Source organism: Caretta caretta, chromosome 3 (genome assembly GCF_965140235.1).
Source record: "Caretta caretta isolate rCarCar2 chromosome 3, rCarCar1.hap1, whole genome shotgun sequence".
NCBI lineage: Eukaryota > Metazoa > Chordata > Testudines > Cheloniidae > Caretta > Caretta caretta.
In genome coordinates this window covers 44,206,491-44,222,576 of record NC_134208.1, presented here as the reverse complement: position 1 = coordinate 44,222,576, position 16,086 = coordinate 44,206,491, and the positions used below count along the sequence as shown (strand labels likewise).

Genomic DNA, 16,086 nt, shown 5'->3' with positions numbered 1-16,086 from the left:
AGTGCCTGGGTCTATTCCAGGAAAGAGACTTTTCAGGTTTGGTTCTGGCCCAACCATAGAGTACAGTATCTACGATTGGATCGTATCTTTGATATCCCCACTGTACGGATAGGAGAAACATCCTTAGCTCTTGGATCCGGTAGAAAACTCTAGTCCAATGGAAGTCAGTCCAGCTTTTCAGAAGGCCTCAGTAAACCTAATGTTGATTCCTCCCATGTGAGATGGTAGATTTGCACCTAAGGGTTGAGCTATTCATCATTGATGCTTAATAGTTCATAAAGCTTGTTTTCTGGCCACACTGTGAATGAGATTTGCCACCTATCGTACAATGTGGACAATAGGACTTCATGGCATGGGGCTGTCAGGGTGTAATGTTTCCCTGAGGGGACATCATACTTGCTTTGGGTTCCAGAGACAGCTCTTTCCAATTTCCAGAAGTGTTCCAGTGGTACTCCCTATTCTGTAGTATGGTTTCATATCCATCTGTTCACATACCTCTAATTGGAATCCAGGAAGATCTCTATCAGAAAAACTATATCTTACCCACTGGCCTTTCTTTGAGAGCTGATGTTCCATTTAATGCCTGGCTGTCATGATTATTCTCCCTGAATAGCTGGGAATGTCTTTGCGTATAGACTTGACCCTCAAAATATCCAGGTGGCTCTTCTGTAATAGTGGACAGATTTCTTATTGGTGCTGTTATATGATAGCTTTAATGCCAAGCTATGTCACAGACTTCAACAGGTCTCTTCATGATTCCAGCACCTTTTGAAACTAGGAGTACCTGAGCCACAACATCTCAGTATTTTCCAAATACAATAGGAAAAAACATATTCTTCAGTGCCCTTATCACCTTCCTGCCATCTGCAGTAATAATTCCAGGTGGTGGAAAGGATTTTTTATTTTAATCTCTATCCACTCCCAGATTTGTGATCTCAGTGAGAGATGTGGCTCTGCATAAATATACTAGAGCTGGGAGTTATTTCTTTGACCAGCAAAGCTTCCTCCCATCCTGAAATCCACGTCTGGCTAAATTCTGATGGGCAGCATTACGGGAATGCATTACATGCACCACCAAAGAAGGGTTTGCTGTAGCCAGTTGTCAGGGAAATTTCTTGTTCATAAAGTTCAGTATCCTCACTGGATGGGTCCAATGTCACATCTACCAGGGAAAGATGATGATGTCTTCACAGACTCTTTGAGAAGACTTTCCATTCATCAGTACAAAGTCTCCATCTTGTATTAACTGGTATTTTTCTTGCCTGTAGAACAAGGTTAGTCCTTTCCCAACAGAGATAACAAACTTATCTAGGTTTCTGATCCAAAGACCTGCAAGTTCTAATATATTTCACTCATTTTCTCCAGCAAGAGCAGGAATATCTTTACATGTTGCCTCTAAATCTATTGAATTAAGAGAATTTATGAATGTTGGTCTAGTTGGTACCAAGTTGATGTCAATAGCCATGGCTAGAGATTAGTAGTTATGTCATTCAGTAACATAGGTATGGTGTTAATATTGTTGATGAATTGTATAGTCAGTTGCTTGACTACACTTTGGATTGTTATTTCATTATGAAATGTACTCGAAACCAAATAACTAGTGTCACTCAGATTTATTAATATGGTACAGAAAAATGGTTCTATATGATACCAGTCTCTAGGAGTGAAAGTAAGCTGGTACGGGCCGGTACGTTGTACCAGGAAAAAGTGGCCACCGGTACTGGCACGTACTTGGCCGTGGCAGCGCTTTAACATTGTTGCCCCTTTTGCCCCCCCTACCCCAGGGCCGCCGATGGGGGGAGCAAAAGGAGCAGCTGCCCTGGAGCTGCTATTTAAAAGGGCCCTTTAAATTGCCGCTGGAGCCCCAGGCGGCACAGGCCAGGTAGTGTGGGATGGGCTGGCTGGGGGATGCTGACCCCCCCCAATCCTGCCCTTTCCACCCAAGACCCCACCCCTTCCGGGGGCCTGCTCCAGCCCACGTACCAGTAACTGTGAAATGATACTTTCACCCCTGCCAGTCTCCAAAGAATAGTCCCATGCAATGATGTCACATTCAGCTTACGCAGAAGGTGTGCTCCCCAATTACACATTTCAGCTGGTATTATGATTTTACAAGTTACACAGTTCTTTTCACGTCACTAAAATCCAACTCATCAGTTTGTTCCATTCTGTACCTTGTTATTCTGTTCTTTCCTTATATCTGTTTTGAAAAGTATCATATCCATGAAGGTCTTCCATAACTTGTACAAAGATATAGAATGAATGTATCTTCATTGTGACAAGTTTCCTATCTGCTTGTGTCAGATGCTTACTTCAGCGAATTCAAGGTCTTATGGGATACTTCGTGTAAGTGAACAGGATTATGGTATAGTTTAGGCTATAAAACTGTTTCAGTATTTGTGGTAATGTTAATGCTTAATGTGTGTGTATATATATGCTGGCTAGCATATAATATATATCCTATTAGTATTTTCATCATTATATGTATGTGTGTGTGTGTGTGTGTGTGTATATATATAGTGATGAAAATACACATTTCTTATATATATATGTGCATGCATGTATATACGTGTGTGTGTATCTGTATATATAGATAGATAGATAGATATAGATATTGATAAAAATATAAATAATGACATAAAAAAGATGACCTCACCCACCTTGTGTGTCTAATATCTTGGAACCAGCACAACTACAACAACACTGCAGACAAGATCCTCCTTTTTATTTTAGATTATTTAGTACACCTTGAATTCCTGCTGGGATGTATTTGGTTGTCATCTCTGGTCCAACCTTGGATATACAGAACTACATCCTTTCTTCACCTTGGAATTACCTTATATATGACATTCTCTTTGTAAGTCTAGAGTTGCTTGGGTAAGTTACTTTGCTGTGAGAGCTGCAGAAAAGTAGATAAGATTGTCCGTTGTAGTGCTTGGGATGTCCTTCAAATACTGCAGAAAAATAGGCTTATTTGTCTCACTCTGAGATGAGGCAGGAGTTCAGTGGAAAAAACAGTATGTGATCATGTAATTAAAGACTGTACCATAATGCATATGTTAAAAGGGGCAGAAAAAAGATTGCACAGGCCACCTTAATTCTGTCATTTCCTAACTTTTCAATGCTTACATTTGCAAACTTAATGTTCTTTTAATACAGCTTTTTGTGTATAATATATATGTTATAAATTAGTGCATGCATGTTTCCCGGAGAGGAGTGGCTCAGATTAGAAAATCAGATTCCTGCTGCCACATAGCTCTGACACTGCCCTTTCAAAATCAGGACTATGCTGTGTTCTTAAGTCCAGCTCTCAGTGAAGTCACCGTGAATTGTGCAAGTATGTGAGAAGAATGTGGAATTTAATTTCCGGATTCCCAAACTGAGAATTTCCATTTCCATTTAAGACAAACAAAACATTGTGTAATTATTGTTCTCACTCGGTAACAAATTCTGATTTCTTTGTGATCTGTTCATTTGTGATGAGTTTGCATGGGATAAGATATGTTTTCTTCAACTTCTTAAATCACAAGCTATGATATGTGTTTAAAAAAAAGACATTCCAAGTTAAGAATAGCAATCATTTGATCATGTGGGGTTTTGACTTCTTATGTGACAGGAAGGATTATAAAAAGAAAAGAACCATGTCTTTAGCTGAAACATTGTGAATAATGAGATCTATTTAATTTTCCTTGTGAATTGTCTATAATTAGGCTTTAGGACAGTATTCAGTGCTAAATGCATAAAGGGAAGAGCACTGGGTCACACAAAGATTCAGTCTAGACACCTGTGAAGTTGTCTTGAATATGCTAAATCATGGTAGCGATGGAGAGTGAAAAGAATTTTGAAAACAATGTCATGTATGTGTCCTTAAATTCCAGAAACATGCATCTTTAATAAGTCAAGCAATTAACTTTTGTAAGAGTCAAATATCATTGCTTTACTGACCAAATAAACATGACTGGAGTGTTTTTATTATTGTTTTATTTGTATTGTAATAAGCTAATTTTTCTTCTGAAAAAAAAAAACCCGATGCTGTCAGGAGAAACATTAATTCACAATGAAATCTCAAATACATAGATACTAGGATTCAGAAATTTTATTTGGTGGATATTTGAGGGGGTTTTGTTTCTTGTTTTTTTCAGCATTTTTAAGTTTAGGAGAATTGGGTTTTATTTACCAAATGCTGGTCGTAGATTTCTCCTTTCACCCCAAAATCCAGGGCAGAGAAAGTCTATTGATAATATTTAAAATATTTATAGAGAGAGTGTGATGGGTTGGATCATAGAAACCCCCTTGGGGACTGCCACCTGATGTGCTGAGACTACCTCTGAGCCTGTCTTCCCTGGCAGCTTGGGACTTCAGTGCCCTGCCTGATTTCAGCGAGGCACACTATATAGTAGCTGCTACAAACACAGACCCAGGTCTGAACCACATCCTGCAAAAGCTGCAGTCTTAACTGAAAACAGTTTAAGAAGTATTTCTGTCTCCAACACTCAGACACCCACCTCCCAATGGGGTCCGAACCCCAAATAAATCCATTTAACCCAGTATAAAGCTTATACAGGGTAAACTCATAAATTGTTCGCCCTCAATAACACTGATAGAGAGATATGCACAACTGTTCATCCCCCCAAGTATTAATACATACTCTGGGTTAATTAATAAGTAAAAAGTGATTTTATTAAATACAAAAAGTAGGATGTAAGTGGTTCCAAGTAATAACAGACAGAACAAAGTGAATTACCAAGCAAAATAAAATAAAACATGCAAGTCTAAGCCTAATACAGTAAGAAAGTGATTACAGATTAAATATCACCCTCAGAGATGTTCCAGTAAGCTTCTTTTACAGACTAACCTCCTTCTAGTCTGGGTCCAGCAATCACTCACACCCCTGTAGTTACTGTCCTTTGTTCCAGTTTCTTTCAGGTATCCTTTGGGGGTGGAAAGGCTACCGCTTGAGCCAGCTGAAGACAAAATGGAGGGGTTTCCAGGGGCTTAAATAGACTTTCTCTTGTGGGTGAAAACCCCTTCTTCTCTCCTATGCAGAATCCAGCTGCAAGATGGAGTTTTGGAGTCTCATGGGCAAGTTACTTGTCCATGCATGACTCAGAACTTTACCAGCGGATGCCACATCTCAGGAAAGCTCAGATGTGTATTGGTGTCTCTCAAGGTTCATTGTTTGCCAAGTACTTCCATTTACTTGAATAACCCCTTCACACTTGTTGATCAAATCTGCCTTAGGTGCTTTCTACAGCAAACACTTTAAATACAAGTATAGAGCCAACGCTCATAACTTCAGATATAAAAATTATACATGCATATGAAAAGGATGAATGCATGCAGTAGAACATAGCCTTTGTAAAGAGATGTTACATGGCGTATCTAGCATAAAACATATTCCAGTTATATAATATTGACATTCATAAGCATATTTCTATAAAGCATTATGGGGTGCAACGTCATAGAGAGAATTAAAACATAGGGCCCAATCCTGGTAAGTTTTTTCTAGTCCATACTTCACTGGGAGTTTTGCCTTAGTAAAGACACTAGAATCAGCATTCTTGTTACATCAAGTACTATAACCAAGTCACTTGGGACAATGTATTCTAGAATAGAAACAAATACATTCTAATACAAATATTACATACCAAATAGGCAACATTAAAAGAACATTAAAGTTACAAATTCAAGTACTCAAATTTAGGAAATTAAGTTTTCTCTCATAAAAAAGAGAATTATTTCTGTCCCCTTGCTTTTATCCATTATGATAGTATATAATCCTGTTATTAAAGTCTGTTTTCCACAGGACCCCTGCCTCATCTCATGTTGAGCACACAGATCCCTGATCTCAGATCCAGTGCTTGGTGCCACAATGGCACCTGGCTTCTAGGAGGAACTTTCAGGGAAAGTTCTTCTTAGCTGTTGATGCAGATGGTGCATATACTGTTCATTTGGCCCATAGGAACTGTAAGGAATTGGAACCAAACACTAGCAAGCCTCTACTAGTATGTGCAAACTGCAGTTTTTCAGAGGCTTATACCTTGGTCAGATATTGGGTGGATTGTCACAAGGATGGGACAAAAGTCATATCCTTTAAACTAGCATAATCTCCCTGCCAAATTTCAAGCCCTTGCTCCAAAGATGGAGGCACTTGAGGTTTGGTTTTAAGAATATTTTAACATGGACAAAGCAAAATATTTTCCCCTAATCTGGTTCTTGGAAATGGCTGAATTGTTTTAGCTGAAATTTCCCCTCCCTCTCTCTCCTCACCCCCGACACCCAAAAGTCAGTCTGCAGACTGACACTCAGCATGGGAAATTTCAGTTCAAATGGTTACAGTTTGAAAAAGTGATAAGCAACTGAAAACAAGGTCAGGCAACTTTTAACTATCAATTCCACATATAATATTCTAGCCTCTTAAAATGCCAAAATGCACAAGTAGTCCAGCTTTCTTAAAAGGAAAGAAAGTGAATGATGTGAAATATATATAAAATCCACAGTGGTCATTGTGAAAACACCCCTATATTTTATGGCGGGCGGAGAAACAATTCCAGATATTTCTTAGATGGGGAGATACTGTGTGGAATCAATCAGATTTCAGGGAGCAGTATGATTTCTTGCCATGTTCAGCAGCCTTGTTTTGAAATGATGTCTGGTGTTTGAATGCAGATACCCATCAGTTCAAGGGATAGGTTTTGAACGAAGTCAGGGCCCACAATGAGAAGGGCTTTAAAATGCAATAGTGCAAATTTAAAGTCAAATCACAGTTTTATAGACAGGCATGTAAAGAATGCAGAACAATCATAACGTGATTATAGATGGCTCAAACCTGTAAGGGATATTTTGCTATTGTACCATGAAAGAGAAGCCTTATCAAAAACTCTGCCAATAATCCAGCCCCATGATCTCCGAGGCTTTGCTGTTGCACATTAGTTTGTCTTGTTGCATTTGTAAGCACTTTTTCTGGATACCTCATGATAGGAGGGAGAAGAATTGCAAAAGGCTGTATATGGACATCTGGGCCCTAACTGCAAGAATATACTTAGGTTCTGAATCGGGGCCTCATTTGTTTAGTCCATGGAATGCAGATAGTCCGTGTTCTGGGAAAACAGATCTGTAAAAATGGAAACATTCTTAATTCTGAGCATTTTAAGAAACATGCTGTGGATGGTTAGAAAAGTTCTTCAGTTTTCTGGAAATTACCTTTAACAGACTGCAGCATTGTAGGTCTCTGCAGATAAAAGAAATGGGTAATCAAGCTATTAGTAAAATGGGTAGGGCCAGTGGGTTATGTTATTGGTTTATTCACCAAAGAACACACAGGACTTCAGCTTCATTTCTTCAAAATAAAAATATTTAAGACATGCTCAACAAATCAGCTACGTCTTTTTCCCTGGCCCTGGTGTTTTCTACAGGTTCCTTTAACACCCACAGGATTACATTCTGCTGGTCATTTGCTTCTGTATCTTCTATAATCTGGATTATTTTCCCCTGACCTGGAGACTCCTGCAGGAGCCTACCTTCTCTCAGCAGCTCTCCAGTTGGCTATACTTGCTGGATTTGTTGAGGACCAAGTGATATTCAGATCATCACTTGAACTGCTGTGAGGCCACAGAGCATTAGTCACAGTGGGTTCAGGGTCCAAATCCCACTAAAAAGGCAGCCACCCTATGACAGGTCCTAAATAGCAAGCTAAAGCAAACTCTCTACTTAAGTTTTCTTTTATCTTCTTGTCTCTTCCCTGTTCTTATTTTTTTTTTGTTCATTTCTCCTGAATCCTATCAGTTGCCTCACTACTCAATTTATATTAAATGCAGTCCTCCAAAAAGCTGGAAAAAAACAAGGTAACATTTGGTTAAGATTCAGCACCTCCTATGCTGAAAATAAATCCTCAAAAAGTGCAGGAATACAAGTTGTGCATCAGTCCAAAGATCTCAAATCCCGATTTCATGTAGTTAATAAAATTGCTACAAGAGTTTTATATCTCTGAACCCTGAGAAGGCTAGCATATTACTTGTCTCAAGCTTATTTTTCTACTTAACTACCTGATGTCTACTGAGGATATATTGAACTAATCTGTTCCATGGCTACTGTGCTGTCAGTTAACTGCATTTATATGTCACTTTATTTTGCACATATTTTATTGCTACTCCAGGACACATTGAATGATGAGCATGATGGCTAACAGTTTTCCTTTTTTGTTGTTTTATATATTTTAAAAAGGATTTCCCTTTTTACTTTTGTACTTCCTCTCATCCTCCTCAGTTTGAGGAATACATTTTATTTTCATTTCAACAATCACAAAATTACAAGATCTGTTTGTTCTAACAAAGAAGTTAGAACGTATGCAATGTAATATCTGTTTCCTTACAAATATTGCTTTATTAGTGGAAATGCAATTACTTGTGGAAAGATGCTTGTAAATGCTTAAGTGGATTTGATGTGCTCAAAAACTGTGCCACTTTTGGAATTTTATATAATTATATCTTCTTCAGCAAACATTCTGTAGTCCCTTTTGAACAAACCCTTTCTAAGAAGTCTCACTTTCCTGTAGTACTACAATATGGATGTACTTCTTGAGGTGCAGTGGGCTGCACTCTGTTAGTTCAAGGCTAACCTAGACAAATAATTATATGGTTATGTTAGAAGTGACTAGTATTTTCCTGCCTCTAATGCAGTTTCTGTTCCTCTCAGTGTGCTGCTGAAGCATCCCAAGGTTGTTCCAGCCATCGTCCTCCTTTAAAACTCTATTTTTCTCTCCAGATGCCTAAAATGCTTAGAAGAAGAAGATAGATGCCTTCCAAGTTGGACTATAGTAGTATGCTGTATAAGGCTTTTGACAGTCCTACGTAACATTCTCATAAACAAACTAGGGAAACATGGTCTAGATGAAATTACTATGAGGTGGGTGCACAACTGTTTGACAGCAAACCATTGATAACTATTCTGTGTACAGTCTTTCAAACTGGGAGGATGTTTCTAGTGGGTCAGTTCTGGGTATGCTACTGCCCAATATTTTAAATAACGACCTGGATAATGGAGTGGAGAGTATACTTATAAACTTTGTGGATAATACCAAGTTGGAAGGGGTTCCAAGCCCCTTGAAAGACAGAATTAGAATTCAAAATGACCTTGACAAATTGGAGAATTGGTCTGAAAATCAACAAGATTGAACAAAGATAAGTGCAAAGTACTACACTTAGGAAGGAAATATCAAAGGTATAACGATAAAATGGGGCATAACTGGGTAGGTGGCAGTTCTGCTGAAAAAGGATCTGGGGATTGTAGTGGATCACAAATTGAATGTGAGTCAAAAATGTGATGCAGTTGTGAAAAACACTAATATCATTCTGGGGTATATTAACAAGAATATTATAGATAAGACGCAGGAGGCAATTGACCTAGAATAATAGAATCACAGGCTTTAAGGTCAGAAGGGACCATTATGATCATCTAGTCTGACCTTCTGCACAACGCAGGCCACAGACTCTCACCCACCCACTCCTGTAACAAACCCCTAACCTATGTCTGAGCTATTGAAGTACTCAAATCGTGGTTTAAAGACTTCAAAGTGCAGAGAATCCTCCAGCAAGTGACCCGTGCCCCATGCTGCAGAGGAAGACGAAAAAACCCCCAGGGCCTCTGCCAATCTGCCCTGGGGGAAAATTCCTTCCCAACTGCAAATATGGCAATCAGATAAACCCTGAGCGTGTGGGCGAGACTCACCAGCCAGACACACAGGAAAGAATTCTCTGTAGTAACTCAGATTCCACCCCAGCTAACATCCATCACAGGCCATTGGGCATCTACTGCTAGTAATTGAAGTTTAATTAATTGCCAAAATTAGGCTATCCCATCATATCATCTCCTCCATAAACTTATCAAGCTTTGTCTTGAAGCCAGATATGTCTTTTGCCCCCACTGCTCCCCTTGGAAGGCTGTTCCAGAACTTCACTCCTCTGATGGTTAGAAACCTTTGTCTAATTTCAAGTCTAAACTTCCTGATGGCCAGTTTATATCCATTTATTCTTGTGTCCACATTGGTACTGAGCTTAAATAATTCTTCTCCCTCCCTGCTATTTATCCCTCTGATATATTTATAGATAGCAATCATATCTCCTCTCAGCCTTCTTTTAGTTAGGCTAAACAAGCCAAGCTCATTGCGTCTCCTTTCATAAAACAGGTTTTCCATTCCTCAGATCATCCTAGTAGACATTCTCTGTACCTGTTCCAGTTTGAATTCATCCTTCTTAAAAAGGGGAGACCAGAACTACACACAGTATTCCAGATGAGGTCTCACCAGTGCCTTGTATAATGGTACTAACACCTCCTTATCTCTACTGGAAATACCTTGCCTGATGCATCCCAAGACCGCATTAGCTTTTTTGATGGCCATATCACATTGGCGGCTCATAGTCATCCTGTTATCGACCGATACTCCAAGGTCGTTCTTCTCCTCTGTTACTTCCAACTGATGAGTCCCCAGCTTATAACAAAAATTCTTGTCTTTAATCCCTAAATGCATGCCCTTGCACTTTTCACTATTACATTTCATCCTATTACTATTATTCCAGTTTACAAGGTCATCCAGATCTTCCTGCATGATATCCCAGTCCTTCTGGGGTTGGACTAGATGACCTTCAGGGGTCCCTTCCAACCCTGATATTCTATGATTCTATGATTCTCTGTATTGGCAATATCTCCCAGCTTTGTGTCATCCACAAACTTTATTAGCACATTCCCGCTTTTTGTGCCAAGGTCAGTAATAAAAAGATTAAATAAGGTTGGTCCCAAACCTGATCCCTGAGGAACTCCACTAGTAACCTCCTTCCAGTCTGACAGTTCTCCTTTCAGTGTGACCCGCTGTAGTCTCCCTTTTAACCAGTTCCTTATCCACCTTTCAATTTTCATATTGACTCCCATCTTTTCCAATTTAGCTAATAACTCTCAATGTGAAACCATATCAAATGCCTCACTGAAATCGAGATAAATTAGATCTACTGTGTTCCCTTTGTCTAAAAAATCTGTTACCTTCTCAAAGGAGATCAGGTTGGTTTGACACAATCTACCTTTTGTAAAGCCATGTTGTATTTTGTCCCAATTACAATTGACCTCAATGTCCTTAGCTACTTTCTCCTTCAGAATTTTTTCCAAGACCTTGCATATTACAGATGTCAAACTAACAGGCCTGTAGTTACCCTGATTGCTTTTTTTTTACCTTTCTTAAAAATAAGAACTATGTTAGCAATTCTCCAGTCATACAGCACAACCCCTGAGTTTACAGATTCATTAAAAAATTCTTGCTAATGGGCTTGCAATTTCACGTGCCAGTTCCTTTAATATTCTTGGATGAAGATTATCCGGGCCCCCCGATTTAGTCCCATTAAGCTGTTTGAGTTCTTTCTAACTGGATTTGCTCTGGAAATGGAGGCTGACACTACAGTAGTTTTCTTCTTTAGACCCTTGCAACTATTGGATCCTTGAATATAGTGTATCAAGGAAGAGGGCTTGCACTTCTTTAAAGCAAATTTGCTCAGAGCCAGTGCTGGTCTCTAAGATCTGCCGGAACCCAGTTCTCACCTGGTTCCAGGTGGTTTTGCTGTCAGTGCTTGTTGTAATAAAATCTCCTGGAGGTTCTGTCTCTCCTTTGCTCACTTTGTAACAGTCAAGCAAATTGAGCATTTTGAGAGTGAGTGTTCCTCTCTCAAACATGCCAGGCATCTGGTACATGACTAGACACTGGGAACACTGCCAGAAACAATATACATCTCTTAAAACTGGACTCTTTATTCTCTAGTTCTGCTATTTCAAACCAAATGTTTACAAATAACAAAGAAATACTAACTAACAAGTAACTAATCCTACTATCACTTAATAACTAGCTAACAACGTACAAATCTGGTAGTACCCTGAAGTTTTTCCTGAACTAGACAGCTGATTGCAGTTAGAAGGAACTGAGGCAGCTGGAATGCCACATCCTTTTTATATCCTCACTCTGGAATATTCAATGTTCACTAGTGGGGGGGTGGGTGGGTAAGGGGGGAGGGAAGCACTCCAATGGCTACTGCTGACTAGAATTCTACCATTCAGGCTGCATCGGTCAGAGCATCCCAGGAGTGGGAATATGCAGAGAACACTTGAAAAAGAAATCATAAATATACCAAAAGTAAGTGGTATAAGTTTTATATCAATTTTTTTGTAAAATTCTGACAACTTCCTTTCTTCTTGAAATTACAGTAAATAGAGACAGACAATATGGAAGTGCTAGTTAGGGCTTGGAGAAAAGGCTTTGTTATCCCACTTTGTCCTTTCAAACAGGGAAAGCATTCTGGCCACCTATCATGAGGAAAGAAGGTGCTCATTGTGGTTTTGTCAGACCTCCTCCTAAACCATTCAGAAGGACTGCCAGACCTGCCTGTACACAACCCAGGGTTGCCAACACATTTTATCATGTGTCATGATATTTAATGCTTTTTCTTAAGCTCCAACTTCTGGAGTCACAAGCCTATATACGAATCTCAGCTTTCTGAGAGTCGTACATTTCTAGACCTCATGGTTGTGAAACAATCTTGAAAATATGGACCTTAAATATTTAAAAAAACAAAGTAAATTTAAAAAACCATATATTATATTTAAATCCCAACTCGAATTGCGGGATGATTGTCAAAATATTGTGGCTGAGTTGCAGACAAGCCATGGAAAATCCCGGAAAAGTAATAACGGACTTTATTACTGAAGTCTATTATCACTTTTCCATGATTTTCTGCTGTTGGCCGCCCGGGGTTGAGAGCAGGGGCTCCCACTGTCGGATCTGCAAACACTGGGGCTCCCTCTGTCAAAATTGCAGTGGGAAGCCTAATATTGTGGAATCTGCAATTTCTGCAATATCACAAGATAGGTAGGGCCTTAATTATTTTTATATTATTAAATTATACAGTATACACATAGCATTCTACTAATATTAACTAGCATTAATATTCACACACTTAAAGTGTTATGATTAAGCCCATTGCAATTTTGTGGGGGGTGACTCATGATTTTTGAATACTTGGGGTTGTCAATATTGAGCAACAGTGTCCCAGGCTCTATTGCAGATCCAAGTGTAATTAAGAGTTGTACACATTTAATTATTAATATTAAAATAATTCATAGGATAAAAGAGAGATTCTACTAGCCAACTTAAGTGCTGACTTCTATCTAACTTCAGTTTCCTATATGTCATCAATCATTGTAGTATTGACACATTTCACAATAAATACTGTCAATTTGCTTAAGGGGGCTCTCCAGGAAGATGGAGTTAGGCTGTTCTCCATGGTGGCAGATGACAGAACAAGGAGCAATGATCTCAAGTTTCAGTGTGGGAGGTCTAGTTAGGATATTAGAAAAAACTATTTCACTAAGAGGGTGGTGAAGCACTGGAATGGGTTACCTAGGGGGGCAACCCATTACCTCCCTAGGTATGATGATTTAGATGGGACTGGTTCTGCTTTGAGCAGGGGTTTGGACTAGATGACCTCTTAAGGTCTCTTCCAACCCTAAACTTCTGTGATTCTATAATATATCAAATTATGAAGCTGACATGGCTATATACCAATATTACCTAGGGGGACAAATTCAAATGTCAGAGGAACACAGAAAGTTAGCAAATGTCCTTTTGATGGAAGGGAAAAACATTGCACTTTATTCTTCAGATGCTCCAGCTTGGGCAATAGCTTTGGCTATCAAATTAATAAGGCATGCATAGCTGAGATCAGTGGTCTTCCTCAAGAGGCAAAGATGAGGGCTAAAGATCTTCCTTTTGAAGAAATGGTATGTTTAGTGCAAAAACTGATGACTTGCTAGAAAATTAAGACTTATCTATAGCTAGATCCTTAAATTTCTTTAATACAGCAAAGAGAGAACCTTTGGCTCCACTATTCAGATACCAAAGAAAATACCAGCCTCCTTCATCAGTTCCTTACTACTATCAAAGAATTAATTGTTATTAGCATCAACATCTTGCTTCTCAGCATCAACAACAAAGGAAGAGTGTCACTTAAACTGCATGATAATAAGGAGAAAACAACCTCCTCCTCCTGCGATTCCTGCAAGGCCTCAGATTTGACATAAGGACAGAGAACTATAGATCAGCCAGCTATACATCTATATTATTTGTGCCCTTTTTACCATCAGTGGGCATTAATAACATCAGACAGGTGGATTCTGAAGATTATTGCATGGAGTTATTTTATTTGATACAGTTCAAACCCCTTCCTCCCAATAACTGCTCACCCTCCCCTCCCCCTATTTCATTCCTTATCAGGGATCTGGTTCATCTTGGTTTGCTCAGAAATGAGTTTCAGTTTCTGTTACAGTCCAGAGCAATAGAGACAATGCCTCATGAACACAAAGGAAAAGGTTTTAATTCACATTATTTTCCAATTCCAAAAAAAGGTGGGGCGCCATTGTCCCATTTTGGATCTCAGAAAATTAAATAGCTGTATAAAAAAGTTTTGTTTCCCTATATTGTCTCTAACTTCTATAATCCTTTCTCTTTCTTTTCAGGGTTGGTTTGCAGCTCTGGATTTAAAATATTATTTTTTTTCAATAAGAACTGGTCATTGAAAATATCAGTGTTTCATGCTGAGAGGCCCGTTTTCAGTAAAAGGTCCTGCCCTTTGGTTTATCCACAGTTCTGAGGGTGTATAAAAATGTCTGTCTGTGGTGTCAGTGTATCTAAAAAGGAGGAGATGTATGTATATCCTTACCTAGACTCCTGATTAATAAAAGCATTGTTGATGGATGAAATTCTGTTACATGTAAAACAAATGTTTAGTTTTTGCCAATCTAAGATTATTCCTAAATTGGAAAAAATGTTCCTAAATCCACCTCAGAGAATCCCTTTCTTGAGGGCCCATGGTAGATTTGATTATATAGCAAAAGCATTTCTCTCAGAAGAGAGGGTTATGAAAATAAAATTGTCTGTACATCTCCTTCTCCAGTCCCCAAAACAGACAATTCTCTTTTTTTCCTCAGGTTAATGGGTCTCTTGGCATCAACCCCATCAGTGTCCCCATATGCTCATTTTTTGGATGAGAGACCTGCAACAGCAGTTAGTGAAAAATTACAAACCAGGTTTAGACAGCATGCATTGCAAATTGGTAATTCCACAGCAGGTGTTAACAACACTGATGTGATGGGCAAGCACTCCAAATGTAATGAAAGGTATATCTTTCATTTTCCCTCTGATGTCAGTAATATTTACTGCCAATGAATCCACACTGGGATGGGGAGCCCATTTAAAAAACAATCGGTTAGTCAGACCTCACTGATCACCAGAAGAAAAGAATCTACATATCTAGAGCTGAGAGCAGTCAGGTTGGCTCTAAAGTCATTTCTGGCTCAGGTCAAACATAGGGTAGTTCAAGTGCTGACAGACACTGTGATGGCATTGTCTTATCTGAACAAATAACGTGAGGCTCATTCCCTACAATTATGCAAAGTGCTTTGGGAGTGATGTATAGAATAGGATGATCACCCAAAAGCAATTCATATATTGGGAGGGGCGGGGGGGAAACACCTTTATAGATCATTTGAGCAGGTTGACCTGTCAAATGCCTGAGTAGTCCTTGAAAGACAAAGTAGTAATCCATCTCTTCAGGTTTTAGGGGAATTCAATAATAGATCTTTTTACCCCCAGCAACAACAGGAAGAATTGATTTTTTTTGTGTCAGAGCAGGGAGAGACAGGATATTGGATTTGTTCCTAATAAATTGGGATCAGAGCTTGAAGTATGCATTTCCCCCATTTTCTATAATTCAAAGAGTGATGAACAAAATAAAACAAGACAAAGCCAGGGTTCTTTTAATAGCACCAGCTGGGCCAGAAAACAGTGACACCTGGACTTAATTCACCTATCCAGAGGGTTAATCAAGCCTCTACCATTAGTATTGGACTTCTTGTTACAACAAGATATCAATTTTTAATGTGGATTTTTTTGTACATCGATCCATCTACAACACCAGTTGCTTATATTAAAATATTTATTGTATTGTAAGAAAGGAGCTCAGTGAGGATTCCCCTCTCAGTCATATCAGCATACCATGG

At 39.0% G+C, this 16,086-nt stretch overlaps 1 protein-coding gene and 1 long non-coding RNA gene across 3 annotated transcripts in view; both read left to right on the top strand.

Moving 5' to 3' along the window:
* The window catches only part of CSMD1 (CUB and Sushi multiple domains 1), a 1,991,107-nt gene that overhangs the window by 478,440 nt on the left and 1,496,581 nt on the right, over positions 1-16,086 (top strand). The gene's annotated exons all lie outside the window — the stretch shown is intronic.
* LOC142071392 (uncharacterized) lies at positions 12,073-14,787 on the top strand. The gene is made up of 2 exons (XR_012667424.1): positions 12,073-12,166; positions 14,545-14,787. It is a non-coding gene; the product is annotated as an uncharacterized LOC142071392 (long non-coding RNA).